The 25,679-nt window shown below is 43.8% G+C and overlaps 1 protein-coding gene across 4 annotated transcripts in view; it reads right to left on the bottom strand.

The window, feature by feature from the left end:
• The window catches only part of LOC138259317 (transcription elongation factor SPT5-like), a 197,876-nt gene extending 172,744 nt beyond the window's left edge, over positions 1-25,132 (bottom strand). The window contains exon 1 of one of the 4 annotated variants that reach the window (XM_069206947.1): positions 24,886-25,132. The gene's annotated coding sequence lies outside the window, so the exon portion shown is untranslated. Of the gene's footprint in view, positions 1-24,607; positions 24,775-24,885 lie in introns of those variants that run through there. The other 3 variants (XM_069206948.1, XM_069206949.1, XM_069206946.1) reach the window with 3 other exon arrangements.
• Positions 25,133-25,679: the final 547 nt, after the last annotated feature.

Here is a 25,679-nt window from a genome sequence, read left to right as displayed (position 1 = left end):
TTTTATAGTGGTGTGGGTGTGGTGTGTGTATGGGTGTCAGGTGTGTGTAGTTTGAATTGTTCATTGTGATGTTGTTTTGTATGTGTGTGTATTTGGAGCGCAGCGGTATGTACCCCCAATGGTTTACCACCATTGAATGTCCGCCGTGGTGATTCATGGGTCATAAAGTTGTGGGCGTTGTCCTATTGCCGTAACGGTGTGGGTTTTGATACCGCCAGTTTATCACTGACCTTTGGTGTGGCGGAGTTGTGTCTGTGGCTGAATAGTGACGGATTGGTGTGCGTGTGTCATTATATGGTGAACGGATATCTGCGGCGGCGCGGTATGTTGGCGGCAGTCAGCATGGCAGTAAGTGGGATTTACCGCCAATGTCATAAAGAGGGCCATAGTATTTCAAAATGATAGGCCATTTATGATTTTGTATTGATTATTAAAACCAATGTAAGTTCACAAAGTGCAACAGGCTGGGCTAGCATCCCATTCCATGAGGGGAGGCCCCTAAAGAGAGTAAGGAAGCACTTTTTATATATACACACGACCACAATTGCAAATTTGTTTCATAAATTACAAATATTGTGAGGTGCAAGCAATGTTTTAGATTAAAAGCTGAGGGAAAAAAAAACATTAATATTTGCCCAACCTCAGGTTTTCAAAGTCGAGCTCAAGGAAAATATTTGCACCCCCACTATTAAAGTGCACCAGTGTTCAAGCAAGAGTCAAGGATTACGAACTCCATTCCCTCAATAACCCTCCAAAAATAAGGAAGAAATAGCAATTCATGCCAACCCCACGGGAACATAACACGTTTGTACATAAGACACTGCCTCCTTGCATGTTCTGATACTGTGCAGCAAGAATATTGGCATTGGGAATAGGTGCCTTTATGGGGCAGTACTGGCCAGCAGCATATCACGTGATCTACAGATTCCGAGGGTTATGCACACAGCCTGCGCTGCTGTTGACCTGGTATTTTGTTTTTCCAGTGTGCTCTGAGTTCCCATATTGGCAGTGTTGAATGTCTGGTGAGTAAAATGTCCCTTAGGGCTTTCCTCCCCAGGACGGCTTTCAAATATGACTGGCAGGCAACATCCTCATAAGATCTATAGAGGCCCAAGGCACCTGGGATGTACCTGATTTCTTTCAGGTCTTGATTTTATGAGAGGTGCTTTTTTTGTTTCTTTAGTATGGTCTTCAAATTGGGCAGTGTCACGGCTGGATCTTTCAGATTATCTGTGACAAGATTTGATGTGGTTGATACCCTATTAAAATATCTTGCCCATGGGCTCTTTGTGTCATTAAATATCACCAGCAAAGCACCCTTCATGGAACCTTCTTCTGCCCTAGTAACTTAGTGGTTGTATTTTACTAAGTCCTTCTTGCATTCAACATCCATATTAACCAACCCAAACTCCAGCCGTATCAACGTCTGTCTTGTTGTTTCAGGGAGCCAAAATATTTTCCTATAGGCTGCAATGTGGCAGTGCTCTAGTGTGTTTGTGAGTGATCCTGGGAAGGCGAGATGCCCATAACTGATAGCAGGTAGCAATTTAGCACAGATTACTGTATGTATCCCTTCAGCTGTTGGACTCTGTAATTCATGATGGAGCTTAGCTAAGACAAATGATGTTTTAGCTGCCTTTTCCTCAATTGCCCTCGCTTGCAGAAAGGCTTAGCCTGATGCGGGCAGCCAGACACAAGTTAGTCACCAGTTGTGGTTATATTTAAGGGGCCCAGGCTCCATGTCAGCTGACTTTTTTTTTACCCGTTGTCCGAAAATTAAGACCTTGGGTTTTGCAGCATTTGCTTTTAAGGAGTTTGTAGTGTTGTAATTATGTATAATTCCCAGTACCCTCTTCAAGCTCAATGCGTGTAAGATCTAGTATTAAAAGAATATCTGCATACTGTATAGTATGTAGCTTTGGCGGCCTGAGTCCTGGGGGAAAGAGGCTCCCTTTCAACAACTCCAGGCCTAAGTCTGCCATTTACAAGTTGAATAAAACTGGAACAATGACACATCACTGTTTCAACCCTTTGTTTTGTATATATTTTTGGAGTGATGTGGGTTTGTGTTAACTTGATCTGCACCCAGGTATTTGTGTATAGGGATGTTGTCGCTGCCAATGGATGTTGTGGGATTTCCCAAGCCGCGACCTTGATCCACAATGTTATTCCGTAATTAGAATCACCCAGCATTGCCCCATTTGTGCTGATAAAAATGTGGCGCCACTTGTGTGGCTGGGCATATAGCCTGTGACAAGAACAGATCAAACCAAGAACAATGGGAGCCATTGAGTGGGGACTACTATTGACCTCGGTTGGAACCATTCCTGTCACTGGCACTAGGCCCAACCACACAAGCTGTGCAGCATTGTTATCGGCAAAAGTGGGGCAACACATGGTGATAGGAAATTTGTGGAATCCTGCAGATTCCAGAAGTTTCCATCACAGAAATGTGAGGAAAATGTGTGTGTTTTAGTCAGCATTTGAGGTTGCACGGCTTTGTGTGTAAGAAAATGGGGTGGGATGCATGTGAAGCACAGCACCCTGGAGTCACCCAGATGTCTATTTTTCAGAACTAGCTGGGTCTGGTAGTTTTTCTAGGTGGCAGCCTATCCAAACCAAAAAAGTGCAGCTGTTCACTACTGCAAGTGGGATAACACTGGCCCATTTGTAAAAACAACACCCACAAGAAAAACTGCTGAGATTTTAGGAGTGGGGGGGGGGCTGATTTTAGGCTGGGAAGGACCCACCCCATTATTTTATAAAAGTATATATTGCTGCCATACAGTAGGCTTTCTACCCCCCCTCCGCCAAGGGCAGATCGGGGATAATTACCCCATCTGCCCTGGGATGGGTGCATAAAGGCTGTTTCCCCATTTTTGAGGGGGTGGTACAAAAAAAAAAAAAGAAATCTCTTGTTTCTAGTGGGCTTTCTGCCCCCTCTATTCCAGGGGGCAGACAAACTGTTTCCCTTTTTTGGAGGGGGGGGAGGTGGGGGTGGTATGGCCATGCCCATGCTTGGTAGCCCCCAACCCTAGTAATACAAAAAAGTAATCCCGGGTGTCAAGTGAACTTCCTGCCCCACGGAGGGGGGGAAGGAGCAGATGGGATAACTCTCCCAATTTATCCCTCTTGGGGGGGGGGGGGGGTGCCAGAAAGTCTGTAGGATTACATTTGGTTTAGGGCGGTGTAGGAAGTTGGCTCTGTATGCACTATTTCAAAGTAAGGAATAGTAAGGGTTCCCCTTAGAGGTAAGATAGTGGCAAAAAGAGATAATACTAATGCTCTATTTTGTGGTAGTGTGGTCGAGCAGTAGGCTTATCAAAGGAGTAGTGTTAAGCATTTGTTGTACACACACAGGCAATAAATGAGGAACACACACTCAGAGACAATTCCAGGCCAATAGGTTTTTGTATAGAAAAATATATTTTCTTAGTTTATTTTAAGAACCACAGGTTCAAATTTTACATGTAATACTTCAAATGAAAGGTATTGCAGGTAGGTACTTTAGGAACTTTGAATAATCAAAATAGCATACACAGTTTTCAAATAAATCACATATAGCTATTTTAAAACTAGACAGTGCAATTTTCACAGTTCCTAGGGGGAGTAAGAGTTTGTTAGTTCTTGCAGGTAAGTAAACCACCTACGGGGTTCAAGTTTGGGTCTAAAGTAGCCCACCGTTGGGGGCTCAGAGCAACCCCAAAGTTACCACACCAGCAGCTCAGGGCCGGTCAGGTGCAGAGGTCAAAGTGGTGCCCAAAACGCATAGGCTTCAATGGAGAAGTGGGTGCCCCGGTTCCAGTCTGCCAGCAGGTAAGTACCTGCGTCTTCGGAGGGCAGACCAGGGGGGTTTTTTAGGGCACCGGGGGGGACACAAGTTAGCACAGAAAGTACACCCTCAGCAGCACGGGGGCGGCCGGGTGCAGTGTGCAAACATGCGTCGGGTTTCAAATAGAAATCAATGGGAGACCAAGGGGTCTCTTCAGCAATGCAGGCAGGCAAGGGGGTGGCTCCTCGGGGTAGCCACCACCTGGGCAAGGGAGAGGGCCTCCTGGGGGTCACTCCTGCACTGGAGTTCCGATCTTTCAGGTCCTGGGGGCTGCGGGTGCAGAGTCTTTACCAGGCCTCGGGATCTGAGAGTCAGGCAGTCGCGGTCAGGGGGAGCCTCGGGATTCCCTCTGCAGGAGTCACTGTGGGGGCTCAGGGGGGGCAACTCTGGCTACTCACGGTCTCGCAGTCGCCGGGGAGTCCTCCCTGAAGCGTTGTTTCTCCACAAGTCGAGCGGGGGCGTCGGGTGCAGAGTAGCAAGTCTCACGCTTCCGGCGGGAAACACAGTTGTTTTAATGTTGCTCCTTTGAAACAAAGTTGCAGTCTTGGGTGAACAGAGCCGCTGACCTCGGGAGTTCTTGGTCCTTCTAGAGCAGGGCAGTCCTCTGAGGATTCAGAGGTCGCTGGTCCCTGGGGAAAGCATCGCTGGAGCAGTGTCTTTAGAAGGGGGGAGACAGGCCGGTAGAGCTGGGGCCAAAGCAGTTGGTGTCTCCGTCTTCTCTGCAGGGTTTTTCAGCTTAGCAGTCCTCTTCTTCTTAGGTTGCAGGAATCTGAGTTCCTAGGTTCTGGGGAGCCCTTAAATACTAAATTTAAGGGCGTGTTTAGGTCTGGGGGGTTAGTAGCCAATGGCTACTAGCCCTGAGGGTGGGTACACCCTCTTTGTGCCTCCTTCCAAGGGGAGGGGGGCACATTCTTATCCCTATTGGGGGAATCCTCCATCTGCAAGATGGAGGATTTCTAAAAGTCAGAGTCACCTCAGCTCAGGACACCTTAGGGGCTGTCCTGACTGGCCAGTGACTCCTCCTTGTTTTTCTCATTATCTCCTCCGGCCTTGCCGCCAAAAGTGGGGCCGTGGCCGGAGGGGGCGGGCAACTCCACTAGCTGGAGTGCCCTGTGGTGCTGTAACAAAGGGGGTGAGCCTTTGAGGCTCACCGCCAGGTGTTACAGTTCCTGCAGGGGGAGCTGTGAAGCACCTCCACCCAGTACAGGCTTTGTTACTAGCCACAGAGTGACAAAGGCACTCTCCCCATGTGGCCAGCAACATGTCTGGTGTGTGGCAGGCTGCTTGAACTAGTCAGCCTACACGGATAGTCGGTTTAGGTTTCAGGAGGCACCTCTAAGGTGCCCTCTGGGGTGTATGTTACAATAAAATGTACACTGGCATCAGTGTGCATTTATTGTGCTGAGAAGTTTGATACCAAACTTCCCAGTTTTCAGTGTAGCCATTATGGTGCTGTGGAGTTCGTGCATGACAGACTCCCAGACCATATACTCTTATGGCTACCCTGCACTTACAATGTCTAAGGTTTGCTTAGACACTGTAGGGGCACAGTGCTCATGCACTTGTGCCCTCACCTATGGTATAGTGCACCCTGCCTAAGGGCTGTAAGGCCTGCTAGAGGGGTGACTTATCTATACTGCATAGGCAGTGTGAGGTTGGCATGGCACCCTGAGGGGAGTGCCATGTCGACTTACTCGTTTTGTCCTCACCAGCACACACAAGCTGGCAAGCAGTGTGTCTGTGCTGAGTGAGGGGTCCCCAGGGTGGCATAAGACATGCTGCATCCCTTAGAGACCTTCCCTGGCATCAGGGCCCTTGGTACCAGGGGTACCAGTTACAAGGGACTTACCTGGATGCCAGGGTGTGCCACTTGTGGAAACAAAAGTACAGGTTAGGGAAAGAACACTGGTGCTGGGGTCTGGTTAGCAGGCCTCAGCACAATTTCAAATCAAACCTTAGCATCAGCAAAGGCAAAAAGTCAGGGGGTAACCATGCCAAGGAGGCATTTCCTTACAGGGGGCACAAGCCCTTGCCCAATGGTCCAATCCGCCCTCCCTGGTGTCTAGTGGGTGAATTCCCAAGCAGGGATCAACTAGGGAAACGTACCATTGGAAAGGGGAGATTCTCCCCTTTTCATTGATACCTCTCTTGTCTGAATCAGTGCTCAGGTTGCTAAGATTGCCCACTCAAGCACCGATGCAGTGAATGTGAAATGAGCCGATCGGATCATTTCACTTTCATTTTCAGTTGGATGACAGCAGCGCACCATGCGCGCTGATCGCCAATTCAATGAAAGAAAAAAAAAAAATTGTCTCGGGAGGTGGGGAAGCTCTTCCCCAGCCCCCTCAAAATTTTAGTTAAAGGAAACCCCTCTGGTGCACGCACCAGAGGGATTTTCTGCTTGTGTGTGAGGACGGCTTGAAGTCGTCTTTTGCACCAAACTGGTTAAAGCCCCCTAATCTTTCTCTACTAAAGTAGTTTTTTGAGCGAGGGTGCTATGTTGTGCTTTCCACTTTTGATACTGGTGTTTGCTAGCAGGCCACCACTTTATTCTTTTTAGTAGGGGGTTGGCTTCGGCTGTCAGCGGTTGTCCAGCACGGATGACACACACATGGGTATTAGAGCTCAAGTTGAACTTAATTGACAAGGGGTGATGGTCACTTTCTGTTCTAGTTAGGAATTGATATGCCTTGCATCTTGTTTGCAGGTGTTTACTCAAGAACATGCAGTCCAGTGTTGAAAGATTTCTGAACGTGGGTTGTGATCTGCCCACTGAGCAACCCTTCTCATTGCATGTGCACAGGTCAAGTTCTTTAATGCAAGACTCTAGTTTATTTCGGTTTACGTCCTTTTGGTCTCCTCGTGGTTGGCCGAACTTGAGTGTGTTAAAGCCTCCAAACAGGATAACTTTGTGGCCTGGGTGCTCATAAAGGTGGCCCGAATCTGGTTGCAGATGTCAAAGACGACTTTTTTTTTACCTTCCTTTTCACAAATTGATATAAACCGTTATGAGTATAGTAGGCGTGGGCTGTCCATCTATCACTAGGCCTAACAGTTCAAGCACCTGCATTTCATAGTTGAGACTTTTTACCTCCTTAGTTTTTAACTGAACATCGAGATTTACTAAGATGAAGAGACCGCCGGTGGGTCTCCCCAAAAGATTCCTCATCTGTGTGGACATATGAATAGCGTGATAGCCTGGAATTGATGTGGGTGAAGTGGTTCAGGTTTCCTGCAGGAACAGAATGTCCCCTGTGCTCAGATAATCAGGCACAACTTTCTTCTCCAGCAGAGTGTTCAGTCCTGCGAAATTCCAGTTTATTACCCTTATAGTGTGTCTAGCCTTCTTTTTTAGTTTCTTCCATAGTATTAGAAAGTCTATTGGTCCTTAGTTATTAGAGCAGCCGTTAGCCATCCCCAGTTCGATTGGTCATCGTGGGGGGTGTAGACAACTGTAGGGTTGCTTTGTGTCTTATCTCCCCGGCTGATTGTCAATTGCACTATAATTTGTTCCTCCCATGCTTGGGCAACTGGTTGCTTTGTGCCTCTCAGTATGTGTATGACCCCTTGTGGCACAGAAGTGGCACTTTGTTTTTTTAATTAACATATAAGGATATTTTTGCATCACAGGCTCATTAATGAGAATGCCCTATTCCACAAATCGCTTACTTTCCTTTATGAAGTTTCTAACACCAGTGGTATCTGTCCACTCAGTTAATGTTGATTATTTGTGACTGATCCAGGAGAAAGGTTTACATTTTATTGTCTTGAGGTGCTCAGAGGTATGGTATGCTAAAGATGGTATGTTTTTAGGAAGCGTAGAATGCTCGACCTGTTTAGGGTGTCCCAAGGTCCTCTTGAGTTGAAATCTGGCATGAAGATCAATATTGCTGTTGTGTCAGCCGATAGCCATCCTCCTCCTTGAGGACGGTAGAGTGACTGCCTTTAGTGCCAGGTTGAGTCTCTACCTTCCATACTACATGACTGTCATGTTGCTCAGAGACAATGCAGTGCTCTCATACCACATAATTTGCTCTTATGGTTATGTGGGATTCATTGCCCTTGTTATCAACAAGCTTCAGCTTTTGGCCATCTGAGCTGGGAGAGTATCCTCCTGCGGTGTTGATAGTGGCATAATTTGCACATGGAATGTATATGGGCAGATCTTCGAAAATGATGTATTATGCTCTTTCACAGGTGCCTTTGGATGGAAGATGGGATAGATATCTGTTTTTCCCCGGTTACTATTCTGACCCTGCTCCTCCTCAGTTGTTGTCGGATATGGTCCCTGCAATATGCATTTCTTTACTTTCTAAATGTAATGTATGTGTTTTTTGTTTATTTTCATGGATTTCCGCAACTTTTTCTTTTCCCAGCGTGATAAAGGTCTTTGCACATTTTCTGGCTCTTGTAGTGGTTGCAAGTTCATTATATCTAATCTCATTTGCCTCAGCATTTGTTTTTAACATGTCTACTGGGATTGTGAAGGGGATTATTCAATTCGGTCTCCCAGTTCTCCTTTTGCAAGTCCTCATTTGCATTAACATTTGTTTTTAGAATGTCTAATGGGCTTGTGAAGGAGGCTACTCCATTCTGTTCAATCTTACAGATATCTTTGTTTTTTCTTCTCCTAATGGAACCTTCTCAACCTGAACATTTGGGCTGCTTTGCTTGCCTGCGTCTGTGTGAATAAGGCTCCTTGTGATGCCTGCAATAGGGTCATTACCTGGATGTTCCATGACCTGCTCTTTTGTTTGATTATTTCAGAAGGGGATGTCTGACCCAGGACTATAGCTGGGCTTACTAAGGTTGATAGCAGTTTGGGTAGTGTAGCTAGTTTATCTGTTATGGCGTTGCAGCCCACACCATCTTCTTCCTTGTGTGTGTGCGCTCAAGAATCAGACCCCTAAGGGGGTTACTCAGTCCTTAAGCCCCTGAATGTTTGAGATACATATCAGAATCAGCTAGGGAGGGCAACACTACAGGTGTATGGGGAGCCGTGGCTTTTACGACAAGAGGAGAGTCAGGGGTTCACACCTATAAGAGAGAGCCCCTCACAAACTATGACAGGATCACAGAAGGGAAATACAATTGTACTCGATACAATCTTCAACACGGTCAACTCCTTCTTATTAGTGGCCGTCAAAGCCCTATAATGCCAGGCTCATAAATTATAAGTCCAAGTAGGTCTCATACAAATGCTTCTCAGGTGTGTTAACGCTCAACAAGAAATTGGATATGCTCAGCCAGAAACTAGATTATTGATGTAATACAATGCCCACCGCATCTCCTTAGAGTTACCTATGGGAGTTGAACATTTCAATCTATTACTCTCCTTATCAGTGAGCCATTTTCGCCCATTATCAGGTTGATGATTAATAAATTGATGACCATGGGTCACTGTCTTCCATCTCTTCACAGGCCCATCGGGTTCTGCCCAGATTAATTAATCGGTTTAGTCATTCTGAAGAGGGCCATATTTGAATGCCTTTGAGCTGTTGCCCCCAATAGCTGTTGAAGAGAGTTCTATGATCTCGGCGGTCTTGTGAACTGTGCCTATTTTAGGGGAAAATGTAATGCATTTTTTATTATTTAGGTCTTCCAGGTTGCCTGTTTTCTCCATTGGTGTAGTTATCACTGAGGTTAACCTAGTTATGGAAGTAGGTGATATGTTTTGCATTGCCCGGTGAGTGTTACCCGTTGGGGAATTTTGTAGCACTGCATTTGCCCTTGTGAAATACTTATGAATGGTATTCCATGAGTTGGTGCTGTTCGTCCTAGTTTTCCATTAGCTAGGCCGGAATTAACACCCTTCCCTTCACCTGGCCAGCCTCTTGAGTTTTAGTTTTTAAATGACTGCTTCAGTGTGATCTAGTTGGATATAGTGCCTTGGCCAGAAAAAGCGGGCAACTGTCCCTGGTCCATTTTTCCTTGGACTTTGATCTCCTCTAGCTCCAATCTTCTCTGATTTTTGGCGTTGAGTTTGCACATCTCAAACACTCGGTGGGAGACTTTCCCATTTGGGCAAATACTGATGTCCGACCTCGCTGGCACAGCTCCCGAGGCCGAGCTATTGACCTTGCCATTGCTGTTGCCATCTGATCCATTAATGTTTCCGTTGATGATTCCACTTCCATTGACATAGTCAGTTCTAAATGCCAATATTGCTTTAATTTGCGATTGAGCCCCCCAGACAGTAGGCAGTGAGTGGGAGCTCATCGGGGTACACCCCCAAGTCGCACTCAGTCTTAGCTGGGCCGCCTCTGCTGGCTCCCGGGCTCACACTTGCAGGGTCTGAGTACAGCCCCATAGCTCACCCCCTCAAGGCTCCCTGTGACTTCTCGTTTGCAAGGTAGCTGGAGTTGCTGATCCTGTAGCTGTGGCTGATGCTGTGGCTGTAGCTGGACAGCAGGCAACAAATGGTTCAGGCTGGTGCGGGCTATCAGTTGTAAACTGCTGTCCACGGTAGTAGCAATTGCACAGCGTTTCAGTATAATTCCATAGGACTTCATATACTGCTTATTCTTGTACAGACTTACTGCTCGAGGACCCCTTTGATGGGCGTAACTGAGGTGGGGAGTGCCAGTGTGGATGCTTGTTATATCCTAGTAATAAGCTTATAGGCACACCAATTTTGTTAGGCTTGAGATTAGATCGTGAAGTCTGTCTCTGGTCTATGCTTTCTGGGTAAGGGGCAAGGCCAGAGTGGCAGGAGAAGCTCCTTACAAACCCCAACCTCAACACTGCATGCTTCATGTCTCACTCCCGGTTCCAGTCCTCCACGTAGGCCTTGACGTGGTACACACCACTAGACACTGCTTGCTGCTTCAGAGTGTGATGTGTCAGTCCCCACTTCATGTCTATGCATGAGCAGCACAACGAGCCGGTTGTGACTACAGGAGGCAATGGAAGGCAATGGAGCCATGAAACAGTAGCAGGAGTCGGGGAGGGGACAACCCCTCCCTGGCCCCAACCAGCCGCACCAAGCCAAGTCAAGTTGGTCCAAGAAAAGCGGGCCGCTGATTCATAAGTGCTGCTGCAAGATCCGTCCTTCATGCAGTGAGCTGGTGAACTGGCGACATGCGTCCGCAGCATAGCTCCTCCTCAGCTCAGTGGACTATGTCACCCACCACCTGTAACTCCCATATAATTAATTGTCGGAGCGTACCTCCAATCAAGTGAGCAAGTGTAATGGGTATTGGTTCATGTGATCTTAAGGGGAATACAATATTGGGGAGCTGAGTCTCCTATACAATTTTTCATGTGCTGCTTGCGTACATGCCGTTGTGTCAATTTCCATTCGGTTGCACCATGCTCTTGTCCAGGTTTCAAGCGATCACACTTGCTCTCCAGTAGTAATTTTCAACTATGTTACACTAAAACTCACATGCACACTGACTACCACTCCTTTCCAGCACAGCCAGCCAAATTTACACCACTAACTGTAGTCATCTGGCTGCACTCAACACAGATGGGTAAATAGGCTACACAGGTTTTTCATCTCCAGTTGGATGCAGGTGACGAGTTCTGCTCTTACCGCTTGGAACACAAACTTGGATCTGAGATTGAGCAATCACTGTTGATGTATTCAAACAGCAGTCTAACATGCATGTTTTATAAACTGACTTTCCCAACCATAAAACTGCCACTTCTACCAACCCTCCATGCCATATATGCCATTACAGTACTGATTTCTTGCATTTCGCCTGGCGAGAAGTATCATTGCACAGATCACTACATCACTTTTGGGCCTGAGCCCTTTACCAGCATTACTGGGTTACAGATATGCCCAGGCAACATTGTAAATTAACATCCCTGCTCCTTCTCCTTCCTACGTGTTGCATCAAGGTGTCATGCCTGAAGGGTACAGCCCTCAAAAAGTCTGATTAGTTTAGAAATTCTGTCTTTGCAACTAATATGCTGAGCTGTAAGGATCGCATCAACATCCAACATCATGGCCACATGACATATGGGGTTCTCTTATGTTCACATCTTTCGCTATACAGATGCAGAGAGGTCACAGGGAAACCGCAAGCATCCTCCCAACGAGATCACAATGACTGTTGTAACTTCCTGTTTAACCCTGCTCATTGACTTTATTTCAAAGCATCCCAAACAGGACATATCAAGGATTGCTTGTTTAACACTGTTATGCTCCTACTCTCATCTGCTGATTCTGTATGGACTTTTTACTAAATGTCCTCATTGCTCTTGGTATGAATATATAAATGCTAAATGTTATTTGTAAGCGACGTGTCAGATAACTTCTTTGATTTTTACCCTAATGCCATTGTTTTTGTGTTTCCTATTTCATGGTGTTTCCCAGCATGGTATGTGCATCCATTTGGTGTTTTAATATGCCACAGTTCATAAAAACATAACATCTACTCCTCAGCCCCAAAGAAAATTCTAGTTGCAAGCAGGAATACACTTCAGCACCATTTGAAATGTAATTCAAAGGAATAGGACAGATTACAAAGGAGTCAACTGATAACTAATTATCTAATGAAGATTGCAAGAGGATTATTGGTTTCGTTAATTAAAATATTGCCTAGTTAATCAGACAGAGTCACTGCAAGAGAAAATTAGGAGATTGGCGTAACTGTAGAAAAGAATGTAAAAAATTAATTACATTAACCTAATTTGGTAGAAAACTGTAATGTTTTACAAGATAAAGAGGGGTCCTAGCTCCCACTGAAACTAACGTTATGAAAGGGAGATCAAGAAACATTTGGTGGAAAATGGCACAAATTATTTAAAGCACAGTGTCTTCATACAATTTTAATAACAATTGAAGGATTGTCTAAAATGTTGGAAAATCAATCTACAGAAATCAAATCACTGAAACATAAACTGGAAAATTTGCATTTAAAAATATATATATATACCAAACACTGGAACAGGTTGGTTCTAAAAAGGAGACTGAACATTGAATAATAAGAAAATGTACACAGGGACGCATGACTGCCTCAGAGATTAGGTGCATCTGTGCACAGAGCAGCAGAATGTGAAAAATAAGAAACACGTTGGAGAGAACATGGACTTTGTCTCCAAGAAAATCACAAGTTCTTGTCAACATAGAAATAAAGAGGTGAGAACTGGTCCCTGTGGAGCAAACGTACAGTGAATCAAAACTTCAAATAACAAGGCTGTTTTTAGATCCTGATCCCAAAAAAAGAAAATCAGGAAGGAAACTGGCATGGAGGAAGAAGCTTGAAGTAAGTCTAGTTTTTATCTAAACTGACAAAACTAGGAGAAATTGTTTAAATAATTGATAACATTCATTCCAAGCAGTACAGCAAACTGGTTGACAATGAATTATGATGCATACAAGTTCATTGGAAAGATCATAAAATAGTTTCTTTCTAAATGTACAAGAACCTACACACAAGAAATAAGGCAATTACCGGTCAGTTTATGCCACCAAACAAAATAACCCATTAATCATTTTAGGATATCTTTATTGAGCGACCTGAAACTAATTAAATTTGAAATACATGATGAAAAGGAGTAATAGTTCAAATAAAAAGAGACAAATAGCGGACAAACTGAAAAAAAACAATAAAAAAAGCAGACAAAAATGGATGTTTAGTTTTGTTGGATAGTGGTTACTATGAACAGAAAGTAGAATCATATCTACAAGAAACTTACATACTTCTAGAAAGAAAGCAAACATGAGCATACATATATAGCATTAAAACGTTGAGACATAAGCTAAATAAAATACTAGGATTACTGACAAAGTGAAGGATTTTCGCCACTATTTCTGAAAATACCAGTACATAATGCAGAATATACCGAGAGGTCAATATGATATGCAATTCTGCCCATTAAGGTTGGGAACGATTCTTTGTTTCAACCTAAGCAATATATCTTGATTTCTTTTCTGAAAAATTCTATTGAGATAGAGATTAAATCATCCATACAAGAAACTAACTTTTGGAGGAAACTGTAGTCAAATGAGATAAATATTTACTGGAAGGACATACCGTATGTACCAATATTATTCACACAGAGAACATGAAATGTGTGGAACAGGCATTGTTATTCTTAGTACACTGTGATGCAAATACGTTTTCTCGTGCAATTATGGGAGACCATACTGATCTACATTTATTTTAAGTGGAAAGAGAATTCTTTTATTGGTGACTGAAGTTTCAATGGGATTGAATGTAGCCCCACTAATAACCAACATCTAAATTAAATACTATAAACAGGTGTTTTAGAAAATAGTGAATGGAAAAATCTGCTATTTTATGGGAGATATATAGTTTTTGTTGGTGTACTCAGAAACAGAGAGGAACTGGAGCATTACATCCAAAAAGTAAATGATGTCGAATCAAGGAAACAGTTTATGCATACCATTACAAATTAGGTATAAAATGCTTATATAATTTAAAAGAAAGAACAAATGATGTTTAATCCATGTAAAACAATAATCACAATTAACACAGATAAAGAGCATTACATACACAAATTGGATAGGAAATAAATATGTTACAGAGTTGAAATAACTATTTAAAGAGAATAATATGAAAATGAGAGTTGAGCGATGGAACTTACACCAACGATGAAAGAACAAGCTGCACAAAGGATTCCAAAGTAAACAGGAAGTAGGAGCATATCCTTGCGTAAACTGTTGAATCCAGTTATATTATCAAAGATGAAATGGTGCATCATTCCCATAAAGGAAAAAGGTAAAATTACAATGATATGCCACATGTGAAAGCAAAGAGTGCACATGTGGTCAGGGCTGGCTTTAGGGCCCTGTGAGAAGTGCGGCTGCACTTTGTGCTGACCTGGATTTGGGGGCATTGACCTCAGGGTGGTGCTGTGTTTATCAATAACTTACAAAACTTGCAATTTAAAAGCACCTGCTGAAAAGTTGCTTGTGTGTCCAGCCTTCAGGAATCAATGAAAATGTCAAGATACCTCTTGTGATTAATGTTCCTGCTAGGTAGAGAGATGGGAGTTTCGTCCAGTGGCAGCTCTGACTCACCATAAAGATAGTTAACGTACAGGCTGCAAAGAACAGAACTATATTTTATGTGGATAGCTGAGTGGATTAGTAAAGCCAGCCTTTACAAGCACTTTAAAACAAATTAATGCATGTGAAAGGGGGGCTATGGAGAGATGAGGGACAAATTTGCTGAGTGGTAGCGAGTTAATCTGAGGAGGTGGTCATGGGGTGGGCGGGTGCCAAAAAAGACTGTCACACAGTGTGCCACCAGCGCTAAAGCCGGCTCTGCATGTGGTATTGAAATGTCATGAAATAGGAGAATGTGAATAAATGATGCTGTTATTATGGTGAAGGAACAGTACGAGTTAAAAGGATATAAAGCATCTGGAAAGGTCTTTATACGCTTTTTATGCAAAAGTTGTAGAATGACACCTGAGAGGATATTATATTTGCTGCACTCTAAATACGAAATAAATTAGCCACTACAGAAGGCAGCTTCTCCTTGAAATGCATTGGGAACAAATACATATATCTTTGAAGAATTAACTTGGATACATTTAGCAAATTATTTGATGAACTGAAGTTGACAAAAAGAATCTGTGAAATAATACATTGCGAAAATAAAGGTGTTTTTGATATGCACGCGTAACAGTGCATGAGTAAAAAGATCCTGATGTTCTTAAATGTTAAACCTGGCATGTTGGCGTGATTTATCCTAACTTTTTGCCCTCTGGCCTCCTGTTTTGCTGACCTCGTTTTTGCTGGTTTTAGAACTATGGGCGCTTTACCACTGCTAACCAGTGCTAAAGTGCAGCTGCTCTCTGCTTAAATCATGGTAACATTGGCTATTCACAACTGGTATATTTCATGTAATTATACTTCCCTAGTACAGTGCACTACCTGTGCCCAGGGCTTGTAAATTAAAAGCCACCCACTTCTGTGGCCTTTAAACATAACTCAGGACTGCCATTGCAGAGCCTGTGTGTGCACAAATTTAACCGCCATGTTGACCTGGCAAGTTAAACCTCTTGCCAAGCCCAAACCTTCCTTTTTAATACATATAAGTCACCCCTAAGGTAGGCCCTGAACAGCCCCAAGAGTAGTTGGACATGTACCTTTACATTTTACATGTCCAGGTAGTGAAAAACTCTTAAATTAGTTCTTCACTACTGCATGGCCTATCTCTCCCATAGGTTAACATTGGGATCACCTTATTACATTTTGTAAGTGTAATTCCCAGTTAGGAAGAGATGGGAACCCCGAGTTTGATGTCTCTGGGATCATAATTTAAAATCACAATTGATGGTGAAGTTGGATTTCAAACTGTAATTCTGGAAATGCCATTTTTAGAAAGTTGCCATTTTCTTACTTTAAACCATCTAGGTCCAGATGTATCTTTTATTTGAATAGCGGTTACTTAATTGTGATTTTCTGCGAATCGCAATTAGGTAATCGCTATTTGAAGGTATGAAACTCCAGTAATTTAATTTCGCGATTCTCAATAGCACGCAAATCGACCTCCCTTATTAATATTCATGAGGTAGGTCGCAATTTGCGACCCAATGTGATTGGCTACAATCAGAGGGATGGTGGCCTGCTGGGCTCAGCAGACCACCATGTCTGTGATATTATTGCTTTTTTTTTTTTAAATGCAGCCCACTTTCTTTAAAGGAAAACGGGGTGCGTTTAAAAAAGAAAAATGAAAAGGTTTTTTTTCATTTTTTTTAAGAGCAGGCAGTGGTCCTGCTCTTAAAAAATGTTTTCGCTACCATTCACAAAGGGGAAACGGATCCCTTGGGAACCCCTTCCCATTTGCGAATGGGTTACCACCTACTTGAAGTAGGTAGTAAAATACTAATGTTTTGCAACCGCATTTCGGTCACAAAACATTCCTGCATACCACTGCGATTCGGTATTAAGAAGGGACAACCTTAACACACCCTTCCTAATACCAGATTGGTATGTATTCGCAATTCCAAATTGCGATTCGGTAACAATGATACTTCTGCCCCCTGGTGCCTTCTGCCTGTCTCTGAATACATGTCTGGGTGGGTGACAGCTGGGCTTGTGTGCAGCCACAAACAAAGGGAGCTTATGTGTGACAGGTGGACCATCAAATTCTGATGGCCCATCCTTGGTAGGATGGGAAGAAAGAGCTGACACATCTGAATGGGCTGTCCTGTTCCAACACAAATGGAGGCATTACCACCAGTAGTGAGTCTGGAACCAGGGAAGGAAGGGCAGGGACTCTGTGCACTTCAAGCGCCTCTCTTTGAAGTCTCCCCAACTTTAAAGGCACCACTGGGTATAAGAACTGGACTTTTGACCCTACCAACTCAGTACACTTCTTGACCTGATGACATTCTGCCAGGGAGAAGGACTGCTGTACTGTTGAAGGGACTGTCACTCTCCTGTACCTTGCCGGAGTCCTGCTCTGCTGTGTCTGCACTGCTACCTGCTGCCCTTTTTGCCTGGGAGTCAGAAGGACTGGACCTGCACCTCTACATCTCCAAAACCAAAGTGCCTCCAAGGGCTTGCTGGCTTGCCCCCTGTTTGGAAGTCTCAGGGACATCAAATAGTTCAATTCAACCTGCAACAGCACCTGGCTCTGGACTTTGCTTGCTGCAAGTGTTGCCCTGGCAAGTGGTACCAATCCAGTCCTGGGCCCTGGGAAGTGGGTGTAAAGTGCTGCAACTACAAAATCCAGACTTCAACGTCAATGCAGTGGGCGGAACCAACGCACCTCCCCCTGACCTATCGCCACTGCCACTGAGGACAAAGACATTGCATCGCTGGTTGCACAGCTCAATGATGACACATTGCCTACATTGCTAAGAAACTGCAAATGACGCATCTCAAATATTGCAGCTCAGAATAAACACATTGCCTACATCCAGAGGGATCGACACTGACACATCGCCTCTTCTACTCCATGCATTGGGCCCTATCAATGGCGCAACAAGGTACTTTTCCTGCAAGTCATGTTTGGTCCCTGTACCCAACATGCGCTCGGCCAGACTTTTCAGATTTTACCCAGTCTACTGCGACCACATAGCCCCAGTTTGCACTTTTAAGCACTATATTTGAAGATATTGTTTAAAAATTCATAACTTGACTTCTATTCATTTTTTGTTTGTTTTGGTCTTGTTTTGTTCATTAAATTAAGATCCTTTTTTCTACCTAGGTGTGGTAACTTTTTGTGTAGTGTTTTCACTGTTTTACTGTTTCAAATGTTGCACAAATACTTTACACATTGCTTCTTAAGTTAAGCCTGACTACCCTGTGCCAAGCTACCAGAGGGTGAGCACAGGTTAATTTATGCTGTGTGTCTAGCTTACCCTGACTAGGATTGTGGTTCTTGCTTGGACAGGGTGCATAACTCTGCCAACTAAAAACTCAACTTCTAACATGAATCCATAAGCCTGCTTAATTAGACATGAACATACCATGTAAAATGCAGAGTAATTCCTTATGCAATCTGCTTAAGAACAGCAATCAACTCAGTGCCAGCTGTTAGCTGCCAATTCTTATGCATGTTGTATTGAAAATGTCAATTTCCTGTGTTTTATCTTTTTTTCATTCTAAATAGGTAACACATAAAACTTGGATCGAAATGTGGTGGGGGAGGGGGAATCAAAAAAAGCAAAAATATAATTATACCTTCTAAACTAATAAAATCAAGCATCCTGAAATTCCAGACTTTTTAAAATCGATACCCTTGAGGATGTGAAGCCTCAACAATTTCTTAACCCAATCTTCAAATACTGGAGGCCTAGATGATTTGTATTTTGCTGTAATAATGATTAACATGATAAAAAGGTGTTTAATTTGAACATTAATAAGTTTCCCTTTATCAAGAGAACAGCCAAATGTGGGTATGACTGGGTTAAAAGTAATGTGTAATTGAATTAATTGGGACACAGAAAGATTCTGTGCCAGAATTCCTTCAATTAGGAAACAAAACCAGATCATAAGTAACCAAACTCCCAAACCCTGATCTAGGACCCACTAATGCGGGTTGACACCTACTTTGTGTAATAATCCAGGTGCTAAATAAAGTATCCATTTGCTAAAATAAGGTGGCATGGGTTTGCACCTAAAAATGTGGAAAACCCAAATTATTGGTGTGTTCACACAATTCTTCTTTTATGGGAATGACATTCTCAGTATTCCACTTTTTAACAATTACATCAAAGAAATTAACATAGGAACAGTACTATATGTATATCAACAAGATATGCCTTTAGTCACATGCAAAAATAACATCTGGGGAATCTCAGCTGAATCGTCTAGTTTGCAGAGGATGGTCTTGTCAATATGATCATCATTTTATCAAAAGACATTCAAAACTAGCCCCATAACCCAATTGCTCCAGAAACCATGTATTTGGCTTTCAATTACTGATCAAAATAAAGCTGGATAACAGATAGGCCTGCCACGTACAATGCATCAAAGGTTATTCTAAAACATTTTAGTGTGCTTCCTTGCATCCCTATGTTAAAATGTGTTTGTCACATGTATTGTTGGAGGAGCTATACTTTCAGTGTGGCTTGAGCACAACTAGTGCTCGTTTGTTTAATCTTTCTGTAGTGTGAGCGAGGCCCAATTAAGTGGTGACAATGGTTGCCATGAAGAACTCCTCTGGCGCAAGTTTGAACAATGTATGTACATTATTTCTCGTACGCATCTCCTGAAACCATGATCAAAGTGTCTCCCAAGAAACACACATAGGCCCTCATTATGAGTCTGGCGATCCAAGGACCGCCAGACTCAAGGATGGTGGGCGGACTACCACGGTAGTGGCGTTCGCCTGCCATATTATGACCCTGGCAGATACGCCACAGTGAAAACGCAGCCACCAGGCAGCCTGGCGATCTCGGCGTTTCAAATTCGACAGGGCAGCGCTGCCTGGGGGATTATTAGTCTCATTCCGCCAGCCTTTTCTTGGCGGATTACACCACTAGGGAAAGGTTGGCGGAATGGGTGACTCACCCCCCATGGTGGCCCCTGCACTGCCTATGCACTTGCATGGGCAGTGCAGGGTCCCCCATGGACAGCCCTGTCATTCATTTCATTGCCCGACTTACGGGTAGTGAAATGCGCGACGGGTGCTGTTGCACCTGTGTAAAGGCCCTGTTTCCCATTGGGCCAGCGGGCAGAAACACTGTTTCCACCCACCGGGAAAATCATAATAGGGCCGGGGGTGGACCTCACCGCACTGGCAGTGAAGTGGTGGACTCATAATGACCCCCATAGTCTCTAAGCAGAAGGCGGCTCTTGAGAGCAAGCTTTGAGTTTGGTGCTGCTCCCAGCAGCAATGCTAAGCCAACTATGCTGTGCCTGAAGGCCCAGCAAGTTCCATGCGCTCTCTGATCTGCCCAAACCTTATGTGCAGGGTAGGACTGGCCTATTCAGCAATCTGCTACAAGGGCTGTTCAGACAGGTGAATGCATGTGCTGGGCTTTTTTGGCTATTTGTGGGCATGATTTGTTGACAGGCAGGATGGTTTTTACAGCAGGGTTCCCTAATATTACCACAAACAGAGCCTGCAGCGAGCACAAATACATTCAGCCTGCCCATTCCTTGCAAAGTACCTATACAGTGTGTCTGTTCAAATTGAAAATGCCATCATCCTCCCCACCCCCTGATTTGCAAATGTGGTCACTAGCTGTCTCATTCGTCAATTGGAGCCTCTTATTTGGGTGCCACCGGCCTATTTTCAGTGGCAGCCTGCAGGTTTAAAATATGGTGGGGCACCATGGCGCCAAACTCACCATATTTGCTGCCCCCTCCCAGTGCGGCACTTCTCGCCCGCTTCCACAAGCAGGAGTGGAAGGACTTCGTTCCTGCTCAGTGAAACAGGATTCCAACCAATCCTGGAGCTGCTGTCATGCTGTTTTCAGGGTGAGAGCAGCTCCATGATTGGTAGGAGCAGGCTAACCCAATGCTCATTTTGAGGCTGGCGAACTGTGCCAGCAATCCCCCAGCTGTCTGACAGCCCGGGGATTGCTGGGTTTACAGTAGGCATGTTGGGCTGGCCGCAGCTAGACAACTGGACAACCCAACATGCACACAGAAAGGGGCAGCAGTCATCCTGCAATTGCAGGATGCAGCCCCACCCCATGCCCTCATGCTTGCCCTGTACACAACGCAAAAGTGAGGGCAATATAAAATGGCATTATTATGCATTTAATTTATTTGTGTTTGCCTGCTGGACTCGCAGCAGGCGGGGCGACACCCCTTAGGAGGAACCGTTCCTGCCTATTTTCTGTCGCAGTGTAACTCTGCTCCAGTTTGAGGCTCCAAGTCTGGCATCCAGGCAGGTACATACAGGACTTATAGGCTGAAGTGCACCTGCCCAGATAGATTTTTCAATGCTTAAACCATTTAATCAATGTGAGGGATGTAGCCCCGTGGTTCTAAACTTTATTTCCCGTCAACAGGCGACTCTTAAAAGGCGAACTAAGATCTTTCCAAATATATGTGTGTAAATTCACACAGTGTTTGGGTGCGCATAGTGGAGCATGACTGAAAACTCTAGTTAGAATTAGATTAGCTGGAGAAACTGCAAAGGTTAGTGGTGTGATGGGAAGAACAGGAGTGATTGAAACGCTCTGAAGAATAGTAACCCTTCCACAGACCTAGCCAATCATAACTAATATTTAATTATAATGACTCAATATAATCAGTGTAACTACTCATTGATCTGGTACTGCTAACAAGCAATAGCAATAGGTCTAGGCTAACAAGCATTATCAACAGGTCTGGTTATTTTTAGGCATAAACTTGTTATTTAATATGTCTTGATACAGTCATAGAAAATTCACAGCCACTCAAATATTGGTATTACTTTAATTTACTTGTGAGAAAGCGTCACTCAAAGTGTCACACGTTTGTCAGCAGAATGTCACTCATATACACACTGAAACCATAACAATGAAACACATAAGGATTCAGAAAACTTGGCAGCTATGAACAGAACAAATCTACTTCCTTGCTAAGACTGATTTCTAATGAGGCCAAGGAGAATATGGAGTATAGCATCCATTTTAGGACATGCTCATTCCTCACTTCTCATCCATCAACCCTACTTCTCATCCATCTGCACTGCTTCTCCTTCATCATCCTTACTTCTTATCCATCATACATCAGCCCTACTTCTCATCCATCATCCGCACTTCTCATCCATCATACATCATCCCTAATTCTCATCCCTGCTTCTCATCCATCATCTCTACTTCTCCTCCATCATACCTGCTTTTCATCCATCGTACAGCATCCCTACTTCTCATCCATCATCCCTGCTTCTCTTCCATCGTCCCTACTTCTCATCCATCATCCATACTTCTCATCCATCATTCCTGCTTCTCTTCCATCATCCCTACTTCTCATCCATCATCCCTGCTTCTCATCTATCATACATCATCCCTACTGCTCATTCATCATCCCTGCTTCTCTTCCACCATCCCTACTTCTCATCCATCATACATCATCCCTACTTCTCATCCATTATCCCTGCTTCTCTTCCATCATCTCTACTTCTCATCCCTACTTCTCTTCCATCACCCCTACTTCTGTGCCATCATCCCTACTTATTTCCCATCATTCCTACTTCTCATCCCTCATCCCTGTTTCTCATACCTACTTCTCATCCATATTCCATCATTCCTACTTCTCATGCCTCAGCCATCATCCGTATTCCTCATCCATCATTCCTCAGTCATACCAACACATTTTCAGTTTTGTCAAACACACCTTCACACTGATTGGCTGGCAACAGCCAATCAGAGTTATGAGAGAGGCCTGCATTCTATTTCACTGAAAAACAGCCTTCTCATTGCATGTGCTGGGTGAAGACAGAGGAGAGGAAATGCAACTGTGTGTTTGTTTCCAATGAATTCAAGGCTGTACAATGTTTCATTTTATTTAACTAAGTGGTTTTATGTTTACACAGGCCTCTGCAGAAAGCTCTGCTGGTCTGGGAAATACAAAGCGGCCGAAGCTTTGGCCATAAATCAGCTCTTGGAGAAAGGGATAGAATGTTCAGCTACAGGTCACTGAAAACCTTTCTGGTTTCATCTCCCAGATATAAAAGTAGCCTTAGATGTAAATATTTTATTTGTCACAAATAAAAATGAATCCAGAAAATATTTGGATGAATTGGATTGCAGTGTTACCAGAGTTAATTTTAAACATTGTCTTTCTACTTATGAAACTGAAACCAGAAAGGTGTTTGGTTCAACTGTCGATGAACTGTAAAGCTCTTTCTCCAAGAGCTGATTTATGGCCCAAGCTGTGAGCTCCTTGTATTTCCCAAACTCAAATAGCTTTCAAATAGATTCAGAGGCTAGTGTAAACAGAAAAAAACAGTTAAATTAAATTAAATGTTGCACAGCCATGAATTCATTGGAAACAAACACATAGTTGCATTTCCTCTCCTTCTTCTTCACCCAGCACATGCAATGAGGAGGATGTTTTTCAGTTAAATAGAATGCAGGCCTCCCTCATAACTCTGATTGGCTGTTTCCAACCAATCAATGTGAAGGTGTGTTTCACAAAACTGAAAATGTGTTGGTATGACTCAGGAATGAGGAGTAGGGATGATGGATGAGGAGTAGGGATGATGGCTGAGGCATGAGAAGTAGGAGTGGTGGAAAATGGATGAGAAACAGGAACGAGAAGCAGGTATGAGGGATGAGAAGCAGGAATGATGGAAAAGAAGCAAAGATGATGGATGAGAAGTAGGAACGATGGATGAGAAGTGGGGATGAAGAGCAGGGATAAGGGATGAGAAATAGGGATGATGTATGATGGAAGAGAAGCAGGGATGATGGATGAGAAGCAGGGGTGATGGATGAGTAGTGGGGATGATGTATGAGAAGTAGGGATAATGGATGAGAGGTAAGGATGATGTATGATGGATGAGAAGAAGGGATGATGGATGAATAGTAGGGATGAGAAAATGGGATAAGGGATGAGAAATAGGGATGATGTATGATGGATGAGAAGTAGGGATGATGGATGAGAAGTAGGGTTGATGTATGATGGATGAGAAGGGATGATGAGAAGTAGGGATGATGGAAGAGAAGCACGGATGATGGATGAGAAGTAGGGATGAGGAGTGAGGAATGAGGATGTCCTAAAATGTATGCTGTAATGGATGCACAGACACTGTCAGCCAATCTCGTACATGAACTGATAAACAAAATCTTGAAAATAAAGTATCAAAAGTTGAGCCCTTGGTGGGGGGGAATAAACAGCGTTTTGTATGAGGTTTCCTTGTAATTTGCATGGGCTCCCCATCATTCCGGTTTAATTGTAATACAGCCAATCAGGTGCGGACGCTGGCATATGGTCAGTAAACATTTGTGCCTCGAACAATCCAGAAGAAGCGGTAATCGAAACGGGGGCGTCCGGTGCCCTGTGGAATCTGAACACTAGTGCTGTAAATGGGCAGGTACTTTCCGGTTTGGGAACCTGCACTTCTACAGCTGGAAATGTAGAGTACCTCTAGGCACTCCTACAATACATTTAATGGAACAGTAAATGCACTTAAGCAAACAGGTACTGATGCTCTAAATAATGAGTACCTGCAGTTCCATATTTCCATTTAAAGCACTGCTGAACACCAAACAAGGACGATCACAGAACCCTGCTCTTCACTGCAACCGTTCACACCGCAGGGATCGACTTTCATGCAGTATGGGCCGAATTTTCAAGCTATCACTCTCGCTGAATAAAGTATGGGGGGCCGCAGATGACCCCCCCGAGTTATTCCTCCCTTACTACCAAGGTAACTGTGGCGCAGAACGTACTTGCTGCGATCCACGCTTTCTGTCACATAACGGGCTCCCGACTCTGGATGACTATTACCAGTCCCTAATGAACAGCGTCCAGACCAGTGATTACTGTAAAACCGCGATTAGCCATGCAAACGTTATCGTTCTTGTGACTTCCACCCAGACGATAGCCATCCGGCCGCACTACACCACGCCCCGAACGCGAAACTTCCTGTGGTCAATTGGCATTCGCGCCGCAGCACTTGGGCTTTGATTAATGGACTATCGACGAAGGGAATCATTATTGGGTTTACCTCGGATCAATTTTGCGTCGCTTGCTGTAGTCCGCTCAGGTGTTCTGTACGTTTGTAGCTTCTGATGTATTTTACTCCCTCAGTGCCTGTAGATGTGCATATCCAAAATACGTTACCCATTCTATCATCTTACTTCTCTCCTTACTCTTTAGGAGCCAACCTGTAAGGCAGATTTGCGAATCTATGTCAGGACAGCCAAGGGGCAGAGTATCATGCCTTCTCTTCTGTAATTTGAATACTCATCAATAAAAGAGTATTCGAAATACAATAAACTACAAATCCCACGAATCTTCAGTACAATCTTAAAAACATCACAGCGTATTAGCCAATCATAATATGTTGCCCAAAAAGGCATTCTATGACCGGGCGAGGGGCTCTGATTAAGCTTTTTTTTTCTTTACTGTAAAACACAGTAGCCAATAAAAATAATTCAAAATATCAACTAGTTTTCCGATCATAAGACCACCTTCTCACAGTGCAATCTACCAATCAATGGATTTAACTCTACAATTACGGCAGACACCATTTTGCGACATAGCTGGCATGTTTCCAAGGTCCATGCAAGATGTGATGCCCCTGTTCAGGTTTTTTTCTTTAAATTCTGGGTTTGGTTTTCATGTTTTATGATGGAATATACCAGAGTACACTTCCCAGACTTCAGAGAAAAAAGCTTGATTGAAGAAGCACATCACGCAAGGGTTTGTCTCTATGCATTTAATGTTTATATCATACGTGTATTTGATTTTTCACTTAGTGTATAACAATAGATGATAGTATTGTTCACATTATATTGT

This window comes from Pleurodeles waltl, chromosome 9 (genome assembly GCF_031143425.1).
Source record: "Pleurodeles waltl isolate 20211129_DDA chromosome 9, aPleWal1.hap1.20221129, whole genome shotgun sequence".
Lineage (NCBI taxonomy): Eukaryota > Metazoa > Chordata > Amphibia > Caudata > Salamandridae > Pleurodeles > Pleurodeles waltl.
This window is presented reverse-complemented; position numbering and strand designations above follow the sequence as displayed.